General features: G+C 41.8%; 1 protein-coding gene across 2 annotated transcripts in view; it reads right to left on the bottom strand.

Annotated features, from left to right (window-relative positions):
• The window catches only part of UNC5C (unc-5 netrin receptor C), a 560,809-nt gene that overhangs the window by 212,125 nt on the left and 325,878 nt on the right, over nucleotides 1-22,806 (bottom strand). The gene's annotated exons all lie outside the window — the stretch shown is intronic.

Raw genomic sequence — 22,806 nt, 5'->3', positions numbered from 1 at the left:
TAGTGATATATATCCATAAACAATTGTACCCACGTACTGTATTTGTGAGGACTCTTCCATAAAATCAAGCACGGATTCATTTGGATTGATGTTGAGCAAATAGCTGATAGGGAATTTAGATTGTGAGCCCCATCGGGGACAGTGATGATAATATGTGCAAATTGTAAAGCGCTGTGGAATATGTTAGCGCTATATAAAAATAAAGATTATTATTATTATTATTATTATTATAGCTGGAGTTAAAGCATATAAAGAGGTAAAATGTAGCAGTGCTGCTTTCCATGGCTGACCTTCAACTAGACTGACAAGTTTATGGATAATGCAAATTCCATATACTATGTAGTCAAACCGTATATCCTATATATCTACACACATCATTAACAACTTTGTATGTATGCCAGGTCAAGGTAAAAGGAATAAAATGAATAGTTTTGCAGGGAGGAAACCACATGAACCACTTCTTAATTCAGGAGAGCACAATAAAATAGAAAACATTCAAGGATCTGTATGACTGAGTGTGTGTAAATCCCTTGGCAACTATGTTTTACGGGCTGGTGACTGTCTGATGCACCATATCCAGACAGTGAGTTATTAGAAAAGCAATGAGTCGGCCCATGTCTCCAGTGGTTGGCGAACTTAGTCTTTGTCACTTCATATATGACATAGTTGGGTAAGGGGCAACTCATTCAGGAGTCTTCAGACCACACATTCTGGTAAATGGCCATAAAACATCAGTGTCACCTTCTATCACTTTCTGTGGCTTTTTGAGGACTCCTAGTCTACTGCACATGCCATGACATAATATAATACAGTTATCTAATATATAAAGCTCAATGTGGGTGTGTATGTATGCATGTATGTATGTCTGAGATTGGCATCTGCTCTGTCGCAGCTACAGCCACAAAATTTGGCACAGTCACACGTCTGTACCCTGAGAGCGTCATAGGCTATGTTGTGGGGTGAAATTTTAACCCCGCGCGTTCCAATTCACCAATCAATTTTGCCCCTATCTACATAATGGGAAAAAGTAAAAGGAAAAGTGTTGGAGGCAAATTGACAGCTGCCAGATGTGAACAAGGGGGACTTAAAGAATGAGAGCGATGATGCCAAAGAGTATATACCGTACAGTTGCTGAGGTGGGGTCCTGACATGGGATACTCACTACACACGGGGATATGAACACACACACACAAAATGTGCCGCACACTACCATGTGCTTCATCACATATACCAACATATACCACCCTCAGCACACATTTCACCATACACCAACCTCGCCACATAAAAGTCGAAACACAAAAGTCGCCACTCAAAACTCGCCACGCTGTCCCAGAGCTGTCTAAAAGATGAAAAATGAGCTGTGATTGGTTGCTATCAGCAACAGTTTTCTTTGTAGACAGTTGTGGTAACTGAGGCCTATTATTCTTATCATTTCTATGGTGTTATCATCCTTCTGTAAAGCTGGAAATAACACAATTTATTACCGTGCCAACACAGACCACCCTCTGACACAGACTGCAGGGGGAGCCCAGTATCACACAGGATAGGATTAGATACACAGCTCAGCAGTCAGTATCACACAGGATAGGATTAGATACACAGCTCAGCAGTCAGTATCACATGGGAGAGGATTAGATACACAGCTCAGCAATCAGTATCACACAGGAGAGGATTAGATACACGGCTCAGCACACAGTATCACACAGGATAGGATTAGATACACGACTCAGCAGTCAGTATCACACAGGAGAGGGGAATAGACACATGGCTCAGCAGACAGTATCACACAGGATAGGACTAGATACACGGCTCAGCAGACAGTATCACACAGGATAGGATTAGATATGCAGCTCAGCAGACAGTATCACACAGAATAGTATTAGATACACGGCTCCTCAGACAGTATCACACAGGATAGAATTAGATGCATGGTTTTTATGTGCAATATAATCATTATAATTTGTTATAACTAACCACAGTTGGTTACTATGCCTAGGCAACGCCGGGCTCTTCAGCTAGTCTAATAGATAAAGCTCAATGTGGGTGTGTATGTATGTAGGTATGTCCGGGATTGGCATCTGCACCGTCGCAGCTACAGCCACAAAATTTTGCACAGTCACATGTCTGGCCTCAAGAGCGTCATAGGCTATGTTGTGAGGCAAAATTTTAACCCCGTTCCAAGTCACCAAAAAATTTTGCCCCTATCTACATAAAGGGGAAAAAGTGTATGTATGTATTGGCATCTGCACTGTCGTAGCTACAGCCACAAAATTTTGAAATCACATGTCTGGATCCCGAGAGCGTCAAAGGCTATGTTGTGAGGAGAAATTTTAACCCCGTGCATTCCAATTCATCAAACAATTTTGCCCCTAGGTACATAATGGGGGAAAAAGTGTATGTATGTATTGGCATCTGCACCGTTGTAGCTACAGGCACAAAATTTTGCACAGTCACACGTCTGGACCCCAAGAGCATCATAGGCTATGTTGTGAGGCAAAATTTTAACCCCGCACGTTCCAATTCACCAAACAATTTTGCCCCTATCTACATAATGGGAAAAAAGTGAAAGGAAAAGTGTTGGAGGCAAATTGACAGCTGCCAGATGTGAACAAGGGGGACTTAAAGAATAAGAGCGATGGCGCCAAAGAGTATATACCGTACAGTTGCTAAGGTGGGGCCCTGACATGGGATACTCACCACACACGGGGATATGAACACACACAAAATGCGCCACACACTACCACGTGTTACAACACATATACCACCCTCAGCACACATTTCACCACACATACACCAACCTCGCCACATAAAAGTTGAAACACAAAAGTCGCCACTCAGAACTCGCCACGCTGTCCCAGAGCTGTTTAAAAGATGAAAAATGAGCTGTGATTGGTTGCTATCAGCAACAGTTTTCTTTGTAGACAGTTGTGGTAACTGAGGCCTATTATTCTTATCATTTCTATGGTGTTATTGTCCTTCTGTAAAGCTGGAAATAACACAATTTATTACCGTGCCAACACAGACCACCCTCTGACACAGACTGCAGGGGGAGCCCAGTATCACACAGGATAGGATTAGATACACAGCTCAGCAGTCAGTATCACACAGGATAGGATTAGATACACAGCTCAGCACACAGTATCACACAGGAGAGGATTAGATACACAGCTCAGCAGTCAGTATCACACAGGAGAGGATTAGACACATGGCTCAGCAGGCAGTATCACACAGGATAGGACTAGATATGCAGCTTAGCACACAGTATCACACAGAATAGTATTAGATACACGGCTCAGCAGACAGTATCACACAGAATAGGATTAGATACACAGCTCAGCAGTCAGTATCACACAGGATAGAATTAGATGCATGGTTTTATGTGCAATATAATCATTATAATTTGTTATAACTAACCACAGTTGGTCACTATGCCTAGGCAACGCTGGGCTCTTCAGCTAGTCTAATATATAAAGCTCAATGTGGGTGTGTATGTATGTATGTCCGGGATTGGCATCCGCACCGTCGCAGCTACAGCCACCAAATTTTGCACAGTCACACGTCTGGCCTCGAGAGCATCATAGGCTATGTTGTGAGGCAAAATTTTAACCCCGTTCCAATTCACCAAAAAATGTTGCCCCTATCTACATAATGGGGAAAAAGTGTATGTATGTATTGGCATCTGCACTGTCATAGCTACAGCCACAAAATTTTGAAATCACATGTCTGGATCCCGAGAGCATCAAAGGCTATGTTGTGAGGCGAAATTTTAACCCTGCGCATTCCAATTCACCAAACAATTTTGCCCCTAGGTACATAATGGGGGAAAAAGTGTATGTATGTATTGGCATCTGCACCGTTGTAGCTACAGGCACAAAATTTTGCACAGTCACAAGTCTGGACCCCAAGAGCATCATAGGCTATGTTGTGAGGCGAAATTTTAACCCCGCGCGTTCCAATTCACCAAACAATTTTGCCCCTATCTACATAATGGGAAAAAAGTGAAAGGAAAAGTGTTGGAGGCAAATTGACAGCTGCCAGATGTGAACAAGGGGGACTTAAAGAATGAGAGCGATAGGGCCAAAGAGTATATACCGTACAGTTGCTAAGGTGGGGCCCTGACATGGGATACTCACCAAACACGGGGATATGAACACACACAAAATGCGCCACACACTACCACGTGCTTCAACACATATACCACCCTCAGCACACATTTCACCACACATACACCAACCTCACCACATAAAAGTCAAAACACAAAAGTCACCACTCAAAACTCACCACGCTGTCCCAGAGCTGTTTAAAAGATGAAAAATGAGCTGTGATTGGTTGCTATCAGCAACAGTTTTCTTTGTAGACAGTTGTGGTAACTGAGGCCTATTATTCTTATCATTTCTATGGTGTTATCGTCCTTCTGTAAAGCTGGAAATAACACAATTTATTACCGTACCAACACACCGCTCAGCAGTCCGTATCACACAGGATAGGATTAGATACACAGCTCAGCAGACAGTATCACACAGGATAGGATTAGATACACGGCTCAGCAGTCAGTATCACACAGGATAGGATTAGATACACAGCTCAGCAGACAGTATCACACAGGATAGAATTAGATACACGTCTCAGCAGACAGTATCACACAGGATAGGATTAGATACGCAGCTCAGCACACAGTATCACACAGAATAGGATTAGATACATGGCTCAGCAGACAGTATCACACAGGATAGGATTAGATACGCAGCTTAGCACACAGTATCACACAGAATAGGATTAGATACACGGCTCAGCAGACAGTATCACACAGGATAGGAATAGATACGCAGCTCAGCACACATTATCACACAGAAAAGTATTAGATACACGGCTCAGCAGACAGTGTCACGCATAATAGGACTAGATACACGGCTCAGCAGTCAGTATCACACAGGATAGGATTAGATACACGGCTCAGCAGACAGTATCACACAGGATAGGATTAGATACGCAGCTTAGCACACAGTATCACACAGAATAGGATTAGATACACGGCTCAGCAGACAGTATCACACAGGATAGGAATAGATACGCAGCTCAGCACACAGTATCACACAGAAAAGTATTAGATACACGGCTCAGCAGACAGTGTCACGCATAATAGGACTAGATACACGGCTCAGCAGTCAGTATCACACAGGATAGGATTAGATGCACTGTTTTTATGTTGGTTATTATGCCCAGGTAACGCCGGGCTCTTCAGCTAGTTCTGTATATAGTACTTATGCATGAAAGATATTATTGCATTTCCCTCTATGTGACCCAACTTTCTAATCTCCTAATCAACACACAACAAACAAGGCTAAATCCTTGTTATCAGAGATAATGTCTGTTGATAGAGTCCAATATTGTACTTTTCCTATAGCTCCAGGGAAATAACATTTATCTATGGGTGATTCTGCACTGGATGGCAGTACATGACAATCTTTGAATATATATATGTTGTTTTAACCAGTTTAGGAACAGCTGCATCCCTTTTTTTTCCCTGGTAAACCTATTATTCTACCAGATAGATTGTACTGCACTCTTGGCAGGTAAATTAACCTACAAAACCCAGGGGAAACGAGTTGACTACATTATTTAACTTAAGCAAGAGAGAAGCTACACACATAGTAAGGTTAGAATGACAGATGTGCGACAGAACATAAAATACACGATGAAAGCAGCATTTTTTGCAGCATTTGTGGAGCAGTTTAACCAAGTGCTGAGTTATGGTAATACTTGTCAAGTTTTCTCCAATATCTCAAATTTCCTACAGCTTCGCCTGCTTTAATTTCCAAACTGACATTTCACTACTCTCTCTCTCTATATATACATACATACATACCAGAATGCCCATCATTCTAGCATCGTGTTAGTATATTACACTCAAACCGTACACATATATAAACACAGGGAAAATTGGGGAAGGCTATAGTGATAAAAAATGAGGCAGTTTTTGGAGTCATATGTTTCCATGATGACAAAATGAAAAAAACTGAGCCAAAACCATAATTTTTTTTGTACTTTGTTCAAACAGGGGGATGGCTCCCCTCTTTGGGCTGTTCATTTTGTTTCTATTACTTTTGACAGGCATGTGTCTAGCAGTCTGAACCCGGTCCTGCTCTACCCCTGTCTATTTTTACGTCTGCTAAAACATGGTGAGGTGAACTACTAGTGTTAGGGGCCCATCACACATAGCAAGATCGCTAGTGAGATCACTAATTTTGTGACGCATCAGCTATCTCACCAGCAATCTTGCTGTGTGTGGCACGCATCAGCGACCGGCCCCCCTGCCCGGTATTGCTGATTGTGCAGGAATGTACTGAGCCATTTTTTGATCGTTGGTCTCCTGCTGGCCAGCACACATCTCTGCGTGTGGCAGCGGGAGACCAATGATCAGCGAGCTCCCAGCACTGTAAGCAGACGCTGGGAGCTGGTATTCAAGGTATATATCTGGTAACTAAGTGCAGCGCTTAGTTACCCGCTGTGTACCTTGGATACCAGCGTGCTCACTCTGGGAGCTGGTATCCAAGGTAAACAGAGGGTTACTAAGTGCCGCGCGCTTAGTTACCCGATATTTACCTTGGATACCAACTTCCTCGATGGTCCTGATCGCTGGTGTGTCTCTTTGTTTGGCAGCTCACCAGCGATCATGTAGCGATGCACCAGCGATCCTGACCAGGTCATATCGTTGTCGGGATCGCTGGTGCATCGTTTGGTCGCTGTGGTAGGACTTTTATGCAGTGTCAACTAAGTACCCAATGTTATTTACATGTCCATTTATTATTTATTTACTTGCTACAATGTATTTGCTCAATTTGTTTTTATCTTAGGTTCCAACTATCATGATAAAAGAATGAAATTTGGCTGGTGAAGTCGTCATGACTTTTTCCCAATGTAAGTTAGTATATAATATATGTTTTACATACCCAAAGCTTAAAGTGAGTATCTACTACTGAACACCCAATATTAACAGGCTCAGGAAGGTGATAATAATAATAAGGCCGGGGTCACACTTACGAGAAACTCACACGAGTCTCACATCTCAATAACTGGCACTACCACCAGCACTTGGGACCAAAGCTGTGATGCATAGAAATACATGCAGCCGCACACTCCGGTCCCGAGTGCAGGCGGCAGTGGCAGGTATTGAGAAGTAAGACTCATTCGAGTTTCTTGCAAGTGTGACCCCGGCCTAATAAAATAGCTTTCTAAATCAGGTCAGTGCTATGTCCCCAGGCAGCCACTTGGCATTAGCATTCATTTATTAATTTACTTCACAGTGACTAGTAAAGGGAATCTGTCAGCATAAGGTTTTAACCGAGCACGCTTATGTCCGAATCAAGTATTTTCGGCGTGCTAGAAAAACAATGCTTGAGTCCCAGCGCCTGCATGTCTCACGGCTGTTTGACAGCTGCCACACATGCAAGGATTGCCAGTTTGCTAGAACAGCTGCAAGATATGCAGCTTCCATGACATTTTTTTTAGCACGCTGAGGTGTCTGAACTGTCGGGACTCAAATCCTACTCTGCCTATATCTATTTATACCTCTGCTCACACGTAGTGAGGTAAACTACAAGCGTTAAGTACCGCCCCGATTGGGTACACCTTGTCGTGGTGGAATGGCTTTTATGCTTTTATGATCAGAACAGTTAACCAAGTACTTTATGTTATGTTCATGTACTGTAACTATTTATTAATTTACTTACTATTTACTATTTGCTCATTTTCTTTTTATCTTAGGTTCTAATTTCAATATAATTAATGTTTTATCTGAATAACTAGGTGTTGCCTGCAAGATAGGCCAGATAAACTGTATAACCCAGCCCCAACATTGATTGGCAGCTTGCTCACAATGCACAGTGTACACAAGAAGCTGCCATTCAGGCATGTGGAGGGGGTTATAAAAAGGCTCAGCATTCACATTCTGACCACTGTTACATCTACAACTACAGAAACAGGGATTCTATAAAGACTACACAAAGCAGTCCAGTAATTGATACATCGCTGAAATCAGAACCTTTGCCGTTACATCATGTAGCTCTCAGATTCCATAGCAAAAACCTGCTGACAGATTCCCTTTTATAAGCAGTTTTTCAGTCATGGACGACCTCTTTAAAGAGAAACAGTCAGCTCTCTTGACATACACACATGGTCAAAATTGTTGGTACCCCTCATTTATTGACAGAAAAACCCACAATGGTGACAGAAATAACTTGAATCTGACACAAGTAATAAATAAATCAAAAATCTATGAAAATGAACAAACGAAAGTCAGATATTGCTTTTCAACCATGCTTCTACAGAATTTAAAAAAAAAATAAAACTCATGAAATAGTATTATATTTATTTTGTTGCACAACCTTTGGAGGCAATCACTGCAATCAAACGATTCCTGTAACTGTTAATGAAACTTCTGCACCTCTCGACAGGCATTTGGGCCCACTCCTCAAGAGCAAACTGCTCCAGTTGTCTCGTGTTTGAAGTTTGCCTTTTCCTGATGGGATGTTTCAGTTCTTTCCAAAGATGCTCAATAGGATTTAGGTCAGGGCTCATAGACGGCCACTTCAGAATAGTCCAATGTATTCATCTTAGCCATTCTTGGGTGTTTTTAGCTGTGTGTTTTGGGTCATTATCCTGTTGCAAGACCCATGACCTGCAACCGAGACCAAGATTTTAGACTCTGGACAGCACATTTCTCTCTAGAATCCCTATATAGTCTTGAGATTTCATTGTACCCCGCACAGATTCTAGACACCCTGTGCCAGATGCATCAAAGCAGCCTCAGAACATAATAAAGCCTCCTCCATGTTTCACAGTAGGGACAGTGTTCTTTTCTTGATATGCTTGATTTTTCTATCTGTGAACATAGAGCTGATGTGCCTTGCCAAAAAGATCCATTTCTGTCTCATCTGTCCATAGGACATTCTCCCAGAAGCTTTGTGGCTTGTCAACATGTAGATTGGCAAATTCCAGTCTGGCTTTTTTATGATTTTTTTCAACAATGATGTCCTCCTTGGTCATCTCCCATGAAATCCACTTTGGCTTATACAATGACGGATGGTGCGATCTGACACTGATGTTCCTTGAGCATGAAGTTCACCTTTAATCTGTTTAGAAGTTTTTCTGGGCTCTTTTGTTACCATTCGTATTATCCATCTCTTTGATTTGTCATCAATTTTCATCCTGCGGCCACGTCCAGGGAGGTTGGCGGCAGTCCCATGGAGTGTAAATTTCTGAATGTGTGCAACTGTAGTCACAGGAAAATCGAGCTGCTTGGAGATGGTCTTATAACTTTTACATTTAACCTGTTTGTCTATAATTTTCTTTCTAAATTCCTGAGACAACGCTTTCCTTCGCTTCCTCTGGTCCTTGTTGAGTGTGATACACTCCATGTCACCAAACAACACAGTGAGTATCTGTAGCCCTCTATACAGGCCCACTCACTGATTCCAAGGCTGTAGACACTTGTGATGCTAATTAGTGGACACACCTTGATTTAACATGTCCATTTTGTCACATTATTTTCAGGGGTACCATCATTTCTGTCCAGGCCTATATGATGAGTTTTATTTTTTAAAATAATCTGCGGAAGCAAGGTTGAAAAACAATGTCCGACTTTCATTTGTTCATTTTCATAGATTTTTGATTTATTAATACTTTTTCCAGATTAAAGTTATTTCTGCCACCATTGTGGGTTTTTCTGTCATTAAACGAGGGGGACCAACAACTTTGACCACGTGTGTATCTATTTTCATAAACGTTTAAATTCTGAAGTGTGTTTTCTTAGAACTTTTTTCTGTACTGTTACTTTTAGGCATTTATGAGTTAATTGGCAATTAGCTGTTACTGGGCCCCTTACACATAGCGATATTGCTAGCAATATCGCTGTAACGTCACTGGTTTTGTGACGCAGCAGCGATATTGCTAGCGATATCGCTGCATGTGATACTTACCACCAACCGGCTCCCCCGCTGGTTATCGCTGATCGCGTGAGAATGTCCTGGACCATTTATCGTTGTCAGCTTCCTGCTGGGCTTCCTGTGGCGCCGATGAGTGACGCGTGGACGCCGGCGGGAGGACATCAGGATTATCACGTCTGACAGGTAAGTAGCGACCCCCGACCACTGCTATGTCACTGGTGAGATCTGCCTGTGTGGCAGCTCACAAGCGACCACTTAGCGATGCACCAGCGATCCACTTAGTTGTCGGGATCGCTGGTGCATCGCTAAGTGTAACGTACCCTAAGAGATGTGTCTTAACACACTCTCAAACTGTCCAATCAGCCATGGTAGTGCCTGAATGTGGCACACCTCTTTTAAATAGGAATGGTAAAGCACAATTGCAATTTATTCATGAATATTTAGGAGGAATAATGGAAGAGCAACAAAACACAAAGATACGAGAAGAGATCTTCTAAGAGCACAATGCTCCAAGTTTCCAATGTAAACTTTTCTGGATGCCCTATCCCATACATAACATTATATTAGGAGCACCGATATCTGTGTGACTGTAGACTTATGAATCCCCCAGCACACGCACCGTGCGCTCCAAGGATTCGCCAATTTCTCAGTCAGAAATTGGAGGTGATGTATGCAATATGCATACTCCCAGTTAGAGCCAATCTAGTGGGCACTGCCTTGCTCCATACTGAAGCAAGGCAGCACCAACTAGACGGCTGCGTCCACTGTACGGCCATACCCAATAAATGTGCTCTGTCTGGGAGTATGTTTAATGCATACATCACTGCCGTTCCCGGCTCAGAAACCGTTGAATCCTCGCAGCGCACAGAACACACGATGGGGGGGAATTATAAGTCTGCAGTCACACAGAGTGACTGCGGATTTATCCATTTAGTCTGGACATCCCTTTAAAGAGTGAAGAGTTCTTCCTATGAATGCACATTCCAAACATCCATTTCACTCTTATTCTATATGGACCGACTCCTAATGGCACCGACACAGATCCAGATATTACTTTCTGGGCCTCATTAAAAATAAATGATGACTGACTCAAACTCTTCCACATTGCTGGATGTTTTTACGAAACGAGCCTTATGGTTTTTCATTTTTTAGCTTTGTTACATGAAGTCATAAAATGTGAGCTCTTAGACAAGAATGCTATAATATCTTTGGTTTTTACTTGTGCTATACTTTGACATCTGGTTAAAATGAAGTGATTTACCAAAATTGGGCAATTCTTGTAGGGAAACTACAAGAAAGTCATTCCAGGCTTGTTTAGGGGATTTTACTTTGCTGGAAATAGATTCCTCTTGGATTTAATTGTCTAAAATACTGCAAGTCTAAATCATACACATATAGCAAACATGCAGATGTTAGAGTTTTCCTGTGTAACCTACTTTTTCTCCAGTATATCAAATTTAGGCACAACTCAGTTTGAGATGCAGCACTAATGAGGGCTGAAATGACAATGTTGGGTAAAAGAATAAGCAACGTTTTAGAAACAGCAACACATAAGTCTAAATCAAACTAATGGGGAAAAAGCTTTCCAGTCTAATTGTCTTCTTGTTTTTCAGTAGCCTTGTGTGATACCAATTACAAAAATAGTTTACTGATTCAGTAGCAACACTTTCTTACAATTCAGAATACTTACAGTACACACAACTCATAGCGTGTCTGACGGCTGTGTACAAATAGAAGGAAACAGGCGCAATGTGCAAAAGACCAGAAGCCTCTTTTAAGATATTTCTCTGAATAATTACACTCATCGGAGGTGCAATTCCCATGATGGAAATCTGACTGTTTGAAAACGTTTCTAGTTTTTAAGGCACCAGCAGAAATGGCATATGGCACAAGACATAGCCTATTTATTCATCGTATACAAGACATCATAAGTGAAATATTCTTATATATTGGCAGACATGAGTCAACTGTATATGTCTTTTCCAAATATATGAATGCCTTCCAAATATAATAATTGTTTATTTAAAATTTTAACAGAATGTAAACTTAATGGACAAAAGAGAAATAGAAATCAAAACCATATTTGGTGTGACCGCCTTTTGCCTGATAACCACCATCAAATCAACAATTGTTTTAGTTATACTTGTACACATGTTTAAAAGGACTCAACAAGGAGGTTGTTCTAAATATCTTGGAGAGCTAGCCACAAATCTTCTGTGGGTGTAAGCTTGTGCAAATTCTATTTTTCTCAAAATCGAATCCCAGACAGACTCGACGATGTTGTGGTGGCCATATCATCACTTCCAGGACTCCTTGTTCTTCTTCCTGCTAAATTTAGTTCTTGATGACGTTGGTTGTATGTTTGAAGTCATTGTTCTTCTTCAGAATATTTTGGAGTCAATCAAAGGCCTCCCTGATGCTATTGATTAAGCCTACATCCACAGAAGATCTGTGGTTATTTCTCCAAATTGTTCCTTCAAATACTGTGTCCAGGTGGACCTAGAACAGATGTGTGATAATACCAAATATTGATTTAAATACTTCTCTTTTGTTCATTCACTTTGCATTTTGTTAAAGGAGTTACAAATCAGAAGTCACTCTCTATGATTCTTGTTGCTGGTGCTGAAAGTGGGCGGTCATGTGACTTCAAGTATGCCACATCGATATTTCTGGCCTCATTCTGACTAGATAGGCACTGCCTTGCACAATGCAAATGTATTACGCAAGGCCAAAAACAGTTTAGTTGGAGTTTGGCCTGGAGTATGCATATCGCATACTTGCAGTCATATGACCGCTCACACCTTGTACTAGCACCGAGAATCCACACAGTGCTCAGTGCACGCACTGTGAAGACTCATAAGTCTGCAGTCACATAGAGTGACTGCAGACTTGTAGCTTAAGATGAACAACCTCTTCACTTTCTGAAAACAAAGCAATTATCAATTCTATTTTTGAAAGCATTCTTTGCAGCACTTTTGTATAGTTTGTGTATGTAGTGATCTGTGCTCTTTACTTAAGACACCCCTTTATTAAGCTAAAATGGAGAGATACTGTATAGATTGGCTAATGTTCCGCAAGACTCAATATAATCATGTTTTATATAATTGCCCCTTGATTTGAATAAGAGGTGGCATGTAGTACTACATATTGCTCCAGGGCAGAATACGCAGCGGACTACAGGTTCTCTAAGCAATAACGGCAGAGGGAGATTTCAGTGTTACGTTTGTTTGATTACTCAACTAGTTCATAATTGTTTCTCCCTATCCCATAATGATAGTTCTGATTCACGTCACTTGTCTTATCTATTGCATTTTTTCTGTGCTGTGTTGTGCATAAATATGTGATTCTTCAGATGTTGTGTTAGTCAATGCCTGATGAAGAGACCTGAGTAGTCTCGAAAACTTGCAATGTGTTACCATCTTTTCAGTTAGCCATTAAAAGGTATCAACCACTGAGGACTCTCAATTCTGAATATTTTTCTATCTACTGGCTAACACGGTACAAAGATATACATCTTTCCTGTATCAACTAGTTCATGTTAGTATTCTGAACTCCACATCTGCTGTTTTTAGCCTCATTAGTACTATCAACCAGACTAAATGGCGTGCTATGTGCAGTTTGTGTAACAGAGCATGAACTGCTTTGCTTCTATTCATCTAAGGAGTGAAGATACTTTGGAATCAGTGTTCGCACCCACAACTAATGATTTTTGTGTTGGTAGGCATGTCTATTATTATCATAAATGAACAAGAAATGGGATCGCCTCTGACTTGTGCAGTTCAGCTGCTATTAGATATGAAAACCATACAAGGGTCATACACTATATACCGTCCTTCACCATTGATTTAACTGAACAATGGAGCATCAGGTAATACATCATGGAAATGTTACAATCCATAAGCATCACTCCAGTATTTCAGAAAAATATTCAGGATTGAGAGTCCTCAGTAGTTGATACCTTTTAATGGCTAACTGAAAAGATGGTAATACATTGCAAGCTTTCGAGACTACTCAGGTCTCTTCATCAGGCTAGACTAATACAAAATCTGAAGTCACATATTTATGCACAATACAGCCTAGAAAAAATGCAATAGATAAGACAAGTGACGTGAAGCAGAACTATCAATATGGGAGAGGGAGAAACATAAATATAAACATTGGACCAGTTCATAGATAAGGAGTCTGGATGTTTTATAGTCCTCTGATTGGGGTCTAGTTCTGTGTTGCCCTGCAAGGTTTTAAAAGGAAATTCCTTAATTGATGTAAATTCAGTGAAGTCAGTGACCCTAATTAATATCAACAAATTCTTCTCTTCTGCAACCATTTTATGACTGGCAGAGTGATCAAGGGTTCCACACTAGAGCAAAAGAAAAGGTTGGGGATGGTAAACCAGATATTGTGTCCTATGTTTAATGCTTACATAGAAAGCTATGTAAACTTAATGTAAAGTGCAACAATTACAATTAGAAGACAAAATATTCTTATTTGTATATAACAAGCTGTAATTTTCTTGGCATAAGAAACCCTATTTCAGATTGACTTTTTCCTAATACGGTAATATGCAAAAAAAGAAAATAAATAAAAATCACTTTTTGCAACCCCCTCCTGCAGTGTGATGCAGCAATGTTTCTGTCTTTCTTCTTGATGGCTCCAAAACAAGTCTTTGCTGTGCTTTCGAAAATGGTCATGTGTTTAGCCACCTAGTGTGCAGATTGATATTGAATGGATAATTCAAGGCTTCTGCTGAATCAGGAGAGGAAAAGTATTCACTAGATTTAAGGAATGAATATTAGGGTAGAAGAATTGACTACATCTTAAATAGATAATCTATACCTCATATTAGAAAAAATTAAGCTGTTGTTTGGATTACAAGTTAGATTTTAGCACCAAGTCGAAAACAGAAAACTAAAAACATTCATTGTACTAGCCAACTATAAGGCTATGTGCACACGCTGCGGATTCTGCTGTGTATCGGCTGCGGATTTGGCCCTGCGGATCCGCAGCACTTCTGCAGACAGTGTACAGTACAATGTAAGTCTATGGGATTTACAATCCGCAGTGCACATGCTTTGATTTTTTCACTGCGGAAAAGCTGCGGTTTTAAATCCGCAGAAAGAATTGTCATGTCAATTCTTTCTGCGGATTCTGCTGCAGTTTGACACCTATTCCATTGTCCAGGTGTCAAACCGCAGGGGAAAACCGTTGGCCAATCCGCAGGAAAACCGCAGGTCACTTTACCTGAGGTTTTACCTGCGGATCCACACGGAAAAATCCGTTGGTGAATCCACAGCATGTGCACACAGCCTTAGTTTTTTTTCTTGTTGCCCACTGGACTTACATGACCTCAGAACGTTACCTGACTAAGCCTTTTTATCTTCTTTCTTTATATGACGTACCCTACTGGCTTTTGACTTCAGACTCCTTGACTATCCCGACTCACATTTTGTCCATAAGAGGTAAAGGGGGGCTTTACACATAGCGATATCGCTAGCGATATCTCTAAAGCATCAGCGATTTTGTGACGCAGCAGCAATATCGGTAGCGATCTCGCTACATGTGACACTCACCTCCGACCGGCCCCCCCGCTGGCTATCACTGATCGCGCGAGATCGGCCTGGTCCATTTCTCGTCGTCGGCTTCCTGCTGGCGCCGACGAGCGAGCCATGGACGCGGGTGGAAGACGGTCATCATCGCCGCGTCTGACAGGTAAGTGACGACTGCCGACCGCTGCTGCATCGCTAGTGAGATCTGCCTGTTTGGCAGCTCACTAGCGACCATTTAGCAATGCACCAGTGATCCTGACCGGGTCATATCATGGTCGGGATCGCTGGTGCATCACTAAATGTAGCGGGGGCTTTATTCGCATCACACAATGTATAAAGAATAAACAGCAGTGCATCATAGATAAATTAATTCATTGTAACACTGAGTATACAGGAAAAGCACCACCCGATTTCTTAAATCTTTGGATTATTATTCACAGACTTAGACTACCATTTCAGTTTCAATGTGATTCACCACTGGAATACTACATTAAAATCGGATTTAGGCCTTTTTCTATCCTTACTTTATATTGAGCTGTGCAGTCTGACATCTTATGAGTAGGCTATAAAATTCTATAATCTCTTATCTCCTTAAGTGGACACCTTTAATATCAAATTTAGAAGTCCATCTACTTTGCTGGAACTGTAAAGTGCTGTGTTTTTGCGCAACTAAATGCATGAGACATTAGCCAAAAACTCATTGAGGGAACATGACCTAAGAGCATGCTTCTATGTTGCAAATAGGCTGCAAATTTTCCATCACAGCCTTGTAGTGCTGTTGTCCTGGGTTAAAATCCCACCAAGGGCAACATCTCCAAAGAGTTTGAATGCTCTTCCTGTTTTTGCATGGGTTTTCTCCCAGACTTCAAAGACTTGGAGAAAAGGGAAGATTGGGAATTTAGAGCACCAAAAGGGACAGGGATGATGATGTCTGTAAAGCGATGTGGTATTAATGGCACTATATAAGCAAGTTAAATAAATGAATATTAACATACTGCTCATGCTGTCCCTCTAAAATTGTAACAGTGGTTTGTAAGGCTATTATATAGTTATAATGTGCATCAATTCAGTAGCTCAGTAGTGTTTCTAGAAATCAGTTTTGCATTGATACCTAGATTGGAATAGATGGTAGGTCCAAGACATTCCAGCCAAATACTCAGAGGCATATCTAGGGAAGGGCAGGTGGGGCATGTGCCCCTGGGCACAGCCAGAAAGGGGGTGCAGTCAGGCGCCTAATGCAGCGGTCCAAGGTGTCTCCCCTGGTGGCAGCATTCTTCTGCCCCATACTGGGATTCGGTGTAGGGGGATTTATTCAGAGAATGTGTGTGTATGATTTATTCAGTGTGTGTGTGATTTATTTAATGTGGGGCGGGGTGCATTTATTCTGGGTGGGGCGGGTGCATTTATTCTGTGTGGACGGGGATGGATTTATTCTGTGTGGGGGGTGAGTGGGGAGATGGGTGTGGACACAGTACACAGTATGAGTAGCAAGACGAGAAAATGTGTACGTACACAGTATAGGGAGCGAGGGTGATGGGATGTGTGAGGTGGAACTATGGGGAGCGAGGGTGTTGAGATGTGTGTGGAGACAGTATGGAGAGTCGGGGGATGTGTGAGGACAAACTATGGAGAGCAATGGGGTATCTATGTGAGGAGACAGTTTGTTTAGCAAGGGGGCATACATGAGGAGGGAAGGGTAAACATGAGGAGACAGTATGGAGGGAGGAAAGTTGGAGTGGGCACAGAATAGAGACTGAGTAGTGTTGTGAACAGTGTAAAGGCACAGCCAGGAGGATACAGTATGCCAAGTAGGTGGAGTGTAACGAAGGGGCACAGTATAGAAACTGGGCAGTATAGGGGGCGGAGTGTTAGAGGACAGCATGAAGAGAGGGCACAGTATGGAAAGGAGGGGGCAGTGTGGAGGTCATGTACCATAAGGACAGTCTGCAGGTCACATCTTGTGCAGGGAATATAGTGAGGGGCAATTATTTATTTAGGGGCTCAGCGTAGGGCATATATTTTAATTCCTGAGCGTTATAATGACACTGCTATCTTTAAGGGCATCATATGGGGATGTGCTGCGGAAGACTGGAGAAGATGGAAGTCTGCAGGGAAGAGCTAGACAAGATACAGAAGAAAAGAAAGAGAACGACTCTATAAACAACATCAGCTATCAGGTACCTGGATGTAAATGTTTTTTGTGACACTGATTAATTCGAATATTTTTATTTATGTTAGGAGCATTAAAGGGGTTGTCCAAGATTGTGCTGAGTCTGCAGTCATTCTATGTGACTGCAGACTTCTAAATTCTCACAGTGGACCAGTGATTTGCATACATGCAGTGACATACTGACTAGACATGTGTGGCCTCACTCAATGAAAATGAATTGAGCGATGCCGGACAAGTCTAGTCAGAGTGTGTTCAGAAGTATACAAATCACATACTTGCGTACTTGCGCTAACATGACCATCCACTCTTGCCACTGGCAAGGGAGAATCCTAAAAGTGTGCAGTTCATGTGCTGTGAGAATTCAGAAGCCTGCAGTCACATAGAATGACTGCAGACTTTAATCTCAAACCTGGACGCACCCTTTAATTATAAAATGAAGCTCTGTAGCCAATCTTTACAGCGTATAATATCCTCACTGTCAGGATTCAGCTCTGCACATTCCATCAGTCATCACATGGTCACTTCACTCATGTGAGATTTTCATACTGATGGTCAGGTGACATCGAGCATCTCTCAGTTTTTCATTGAACTTTGATAGAATTAGGGAGAGCAGCTCGTCGACACGTGACTAAGTGTGTAAATCGCATATGTGCTGGGGGGGTGCCAAACTGAATTTTTGCCCTATGTGCCAGAAAACCTAGATACACCTCTGCCAATACTGACTGGAGTTCACAACTTACAAGTTTCATTTCTACAATTTACATATTCTACTTTTTAAGGAATTTCTGACTTAGTATAATTTACGATAATACACATCTCTAAAGACGTTGTTCTCCAATATGTAATCAATAATAAGAAAATATGAATGATCTGCAAGTTGACTAGTTGCAGATCTACCAGGTCTTTTAATTACCGAAGTGGAATGAAATAGTAATGAACATTTTTTATTACAATGTATCCAACATATTTGACCTTTATGTGACTTAGGGTACCGTCACATTTAGCGATGCACCAGCGATCCCGACCACGATATGACCCGGTCAGGATCGCTGGTGCATCGCTAAATGGTCACTAGTGAGCTGCCAAACAGGCAGATCTCACCAGCGATGCAGCAGCGATAAGCGATCCATCGGCGGTCGTTACTTACCTGTCAGATGCGGCGATGAAGACGTCCTCCCGCCCCCATCCACGCGTCGCTCATCGGCGCCAGCAGGAAGCGGCTGAAGAGAAACGGCCCAGGACGTTCTCATGCGATCAGCGATAGAAGGCGGGGAGCCGGTCGGAGGTAAGTATCACACATAGCGATATCTAGCAATATCGCTGCTGCGTCGCAAAATCGGTGACGCTTAAGCGAGATCGCTAGCGATCTCGCTTAGTGTGATGGGGCCTTTACATTGTGCGCCTGATGACAAAGTATTTTATCTCAATGTGTTTTTTCTAATCAGTCAAGTTATATACTCATACTAGCTGAAGAGCCCGGCGCTGCCCGGGCATAGTAACTAACTGTGGTTAGTTATAGCAAATTATAATTATCCTCCATCCCATAGTCCCGTGCCCATATACCCATCATACATATCCGCCATCCCATAGTCCCGTGCCCATAATGTATACCCATCATACATATCCTCCATCCCATAGTCTTGTGCCCATATACCCATCATACATATCCGCCATCCCATAGTCCGATGCCCATATACCTGTCATACATATCCTCCATCCCATAGTCCAGTGCCCATATACCCATCACACATCCTCCATCCCATAGTCAACCATTATGACATCATAATGAGCGGCGGGGCTTGCAACCTATGATGTCATCAGCGTCGCCATGGCAACCATTGTGACATCATAATGAGGGGCGGGGCTTGATACGCACACACTGTTTACCCAGTATGTAGATAGGGGCATTATGACATCATAATGAGGGGCGGGGCTTGATGCGCACACACTTTTTCCCCAGTATGGAGACAGGGGCAAAATTGTTTGGTGAATTGGAACGCGCGGGGTTAAAATTTCGCCTCACAACATAGCTTAGGACGCTCTCGGGGTCCAGACGTGTGACTGTGCCAAATTTTGTGTCTGTAGCTGCGACGGTGCGGATGCCTATCCCGGACATACACATATACATACATACATACATACACACACACATACATACACATATACATACATACACACTGAGCTTTATATATTAGATCGATCATATAGGGAGTACATTATTTGAAATTTTGGGATTTCCTGGTAAAACTGAATGCTAGGATCCATAGTACTGTACAGCCATCAATTATCTTTCAACATTTTGTTGGATTCTGTGTTTTTTTAAGAAAAGCATATGTTCATAATTTGTAATACTGTAGACACCGCAGTAAATTCTTCCTGGGAGCAAATCCACAAATGGCCATGCATAAATCTATTAGGCATGAGTTGGACCTTGTCCTAGGTATGCAGGAGTAATGCAGAATATCCACGCAATGTACAGTATCTATGGAAATTACTTGCATATGCATATTTGGATCAAGCTTATTATCAATTTATTTCTTACTCATAAGGGATTTGAACCAGTGAATAAAGAACATGAAAACATTTTATCGGAAGCATTGACTGAACAGCAAACAATGGACAGTGACTTGCTGAAGAGGAGACTTGGCGGGATTGTCACAGTCTGCACTTTGAACAAAAAACTGTCCAAAGTCGCAAACTGCAGTGAAAATGTTGCAAGGTCATTTTTTTCAGCACAGAAAAAAAAAGCATGACAATTCTGAAGGCATTTTTACTTGAGAAAAAAGCTCCATATTTGGTCAATAAATGAATAGAAGTAGAAATAAAAGTTCAAAGTACACAAAAAACACTCCAAAAACATTTAAATGTGTTTTTTAGTTGTGGGTTTCTTTAAGTCAGAAAAATCGGCATTAAAAATACTTTGTGACCATACCCTGAATCAATGCAAGCAAAAAATAATAATAATTGATGGCTAGACATAATGTATATATATACCGGGTGAGTCATAAAGGACGGATGTATTTGAAGTGGCTATAACTCACCACCAGGTGGAGGTAGAGATGTGCGGGAGGCGGGGTTATGTTTGTGAGGTGAAAGCATTGTTTTTATTTTAGTTTCAGTTTAAGCTATGGTGCCGTGGACGATAGAACATCGCGTTTTTGCGTACGACAGTTTTGTCAAGAATAATGAGTGTATCACAGCCGTTCAGCGTGAGTTTCGGCGTCATTTCAATATTCACAGAAATCAAGCTGTTCCCGCTCGTAACACTATCCTACGTTGGGTTGAAGCACTCCGTACACGAGGTACACTAATGAACAAACGACCACCGGGGGCTCCACGAACGGCACGTACCCCTGAAAATGTGGAACGCGTCAGGCAAGCCATGCTGCGTAGTCCGAGTCGATCTGCTCGGAAACATTCTTTAGAACTTGCCCTCAGTAATCGTACAGTAAGGCGTATTTTGCATTTAGACCTGCATTTCCACCCCTATAAATTGGCCATTGTGCAACAGTTGGAGCGCGGGGATTACGCAGCGCGACTGAAGTTCGCACATGAGATGGAAGCAATTATTTAGCAAAACGACAACCTTATTTTATTCATGAGTGATGAAGCTCATTTCCATGTCAATGGCATGGTTAATCAGCAGAACTGCCGTTATTGGGCCTATGAAAATCCGAAAGAATTACATGAACGACCGCTGCACAGCCCTAAGGTAATGGTGTGGAGCGCTATGGGCAAATATGGCGTGATCGGTCCGTACTTTTTCGAAGGCGATAATGGCAATACTGTTACCGTGAACTCACAACGTTATATCGCCATGATAAATAACTTCTTTGTTCCTGAGTTACGACGGCAACATATCCCCATCTCTAGTGTGTGGTTTCAACAAGATGGGGCAACGGCCCACACAGCCGGAGCAACAATGAACGTTCTTCGCCCTCTCTTCCCTGGTCGCATCATTTCCAGGTTTGGCGATATTAATTGGCCTCCTAGGTCCCCAGACCTGTCCATGTGCGATTATTACTTATGGGGTCACCTCAAATCACGTGTATACAAGCTTAAGCCTCGATCATTACAAGAACTGAAGGAAGCTATTCGAGTGGAAGTTGCCCAAATCGACAGAGTTGTGTTGGAACGTGTTGATGCCAACTTCCAAGAACGCCTTTGGAAATGCATCACTGATAATGGCCACCACATGGCAGATGTTGTTTTCCACACTTGAATTTGTCAAATATTTGTCAGTATACGTAACCAAATCTGTGAATACATTTATATTTAATAAATATTTAACGATTTTATGATTAGTTTAAAAACGTCCGTCCTTTATGACTCACCCGGTATATATATATATATATATATATATATATATATATATATTGTATCTCTCTCACTCTCTATCAAATGGAAGGCTGGTAGTACTGATGAAGTGAGCTGGGACTGGCTCAGGGAACGCGTTGGCAATAAAGATACCTTGAATTCTACCACAGCAGCGCAGTCTCTTATTGCACTACCAGCCTTCTCTTTGTACCAAGTCCTTGGACCTCGTGCAGACTGCTGCAGCTGTTTTATGCGATTATAGGTGTTGTGACTCTCACAACCCTATCAGGTGAGCCTAACACTTGCTGTGCATTCATCTACTTTCCATACAGACCTACGCATTGGAAGCGCCCTGTCTCCTCCTTTTCTTTTCACTCTCTATCAAATGTAAGAGATAGAATCTAAAAAAATCTAAACAATTTCCAGAAAATCACATTGCCTTATTCTTAAATGATTAAATAGCATTTTATTGCATAAAATAAGTATTTGATCACCTACCAACCAGCAAGAATTCTGGCTCTCATAGACCTGTTAGTTTTTCATGAAGTAGCCCTCCTATTCTGCACTAATTACATGTATTCATTGCACCTGTTTGAACTTGTTACCTATATAAAAGACACCTGTCCACACTTTCAATCAATCACAATCCAACCTCTCCATCATGCCCAGGATCAAACAGCTGTCTAAGGACACCAGGAACAAAATTGTAAACCTGCACAAGGCTGGGATGGGCTACAGGACAATAGGCAAGCAGCTTGGTGAGAAGGCTACAACTGTTGGCACAAATTATTAAAATATGGAAAAAACACAAGATGCCTGTTAATCTTCCTCA

Source organism: Dendrobates tinctorius, unplaced genomic scaffold, assembly GCF_039654945.1.
Source record: "Dendrobates tinctorius isolate UK_male_01 unplaced genomic scaffold, ASM3965494v1 ptg000011l, whole genome shotgun sequence".
In the NCBI taxonomy this organism is placed as follows: Eukaryota; Metazoa; Chordata; class Amphibia; order Anura; family Dendrobatidae; genus Dendrobates; species Dendrobates tinctorius.
Note: the sequence above shows the minus strand (reverse complement) of the source record. Positions and strands in the feature narration are given on the sequence as shown.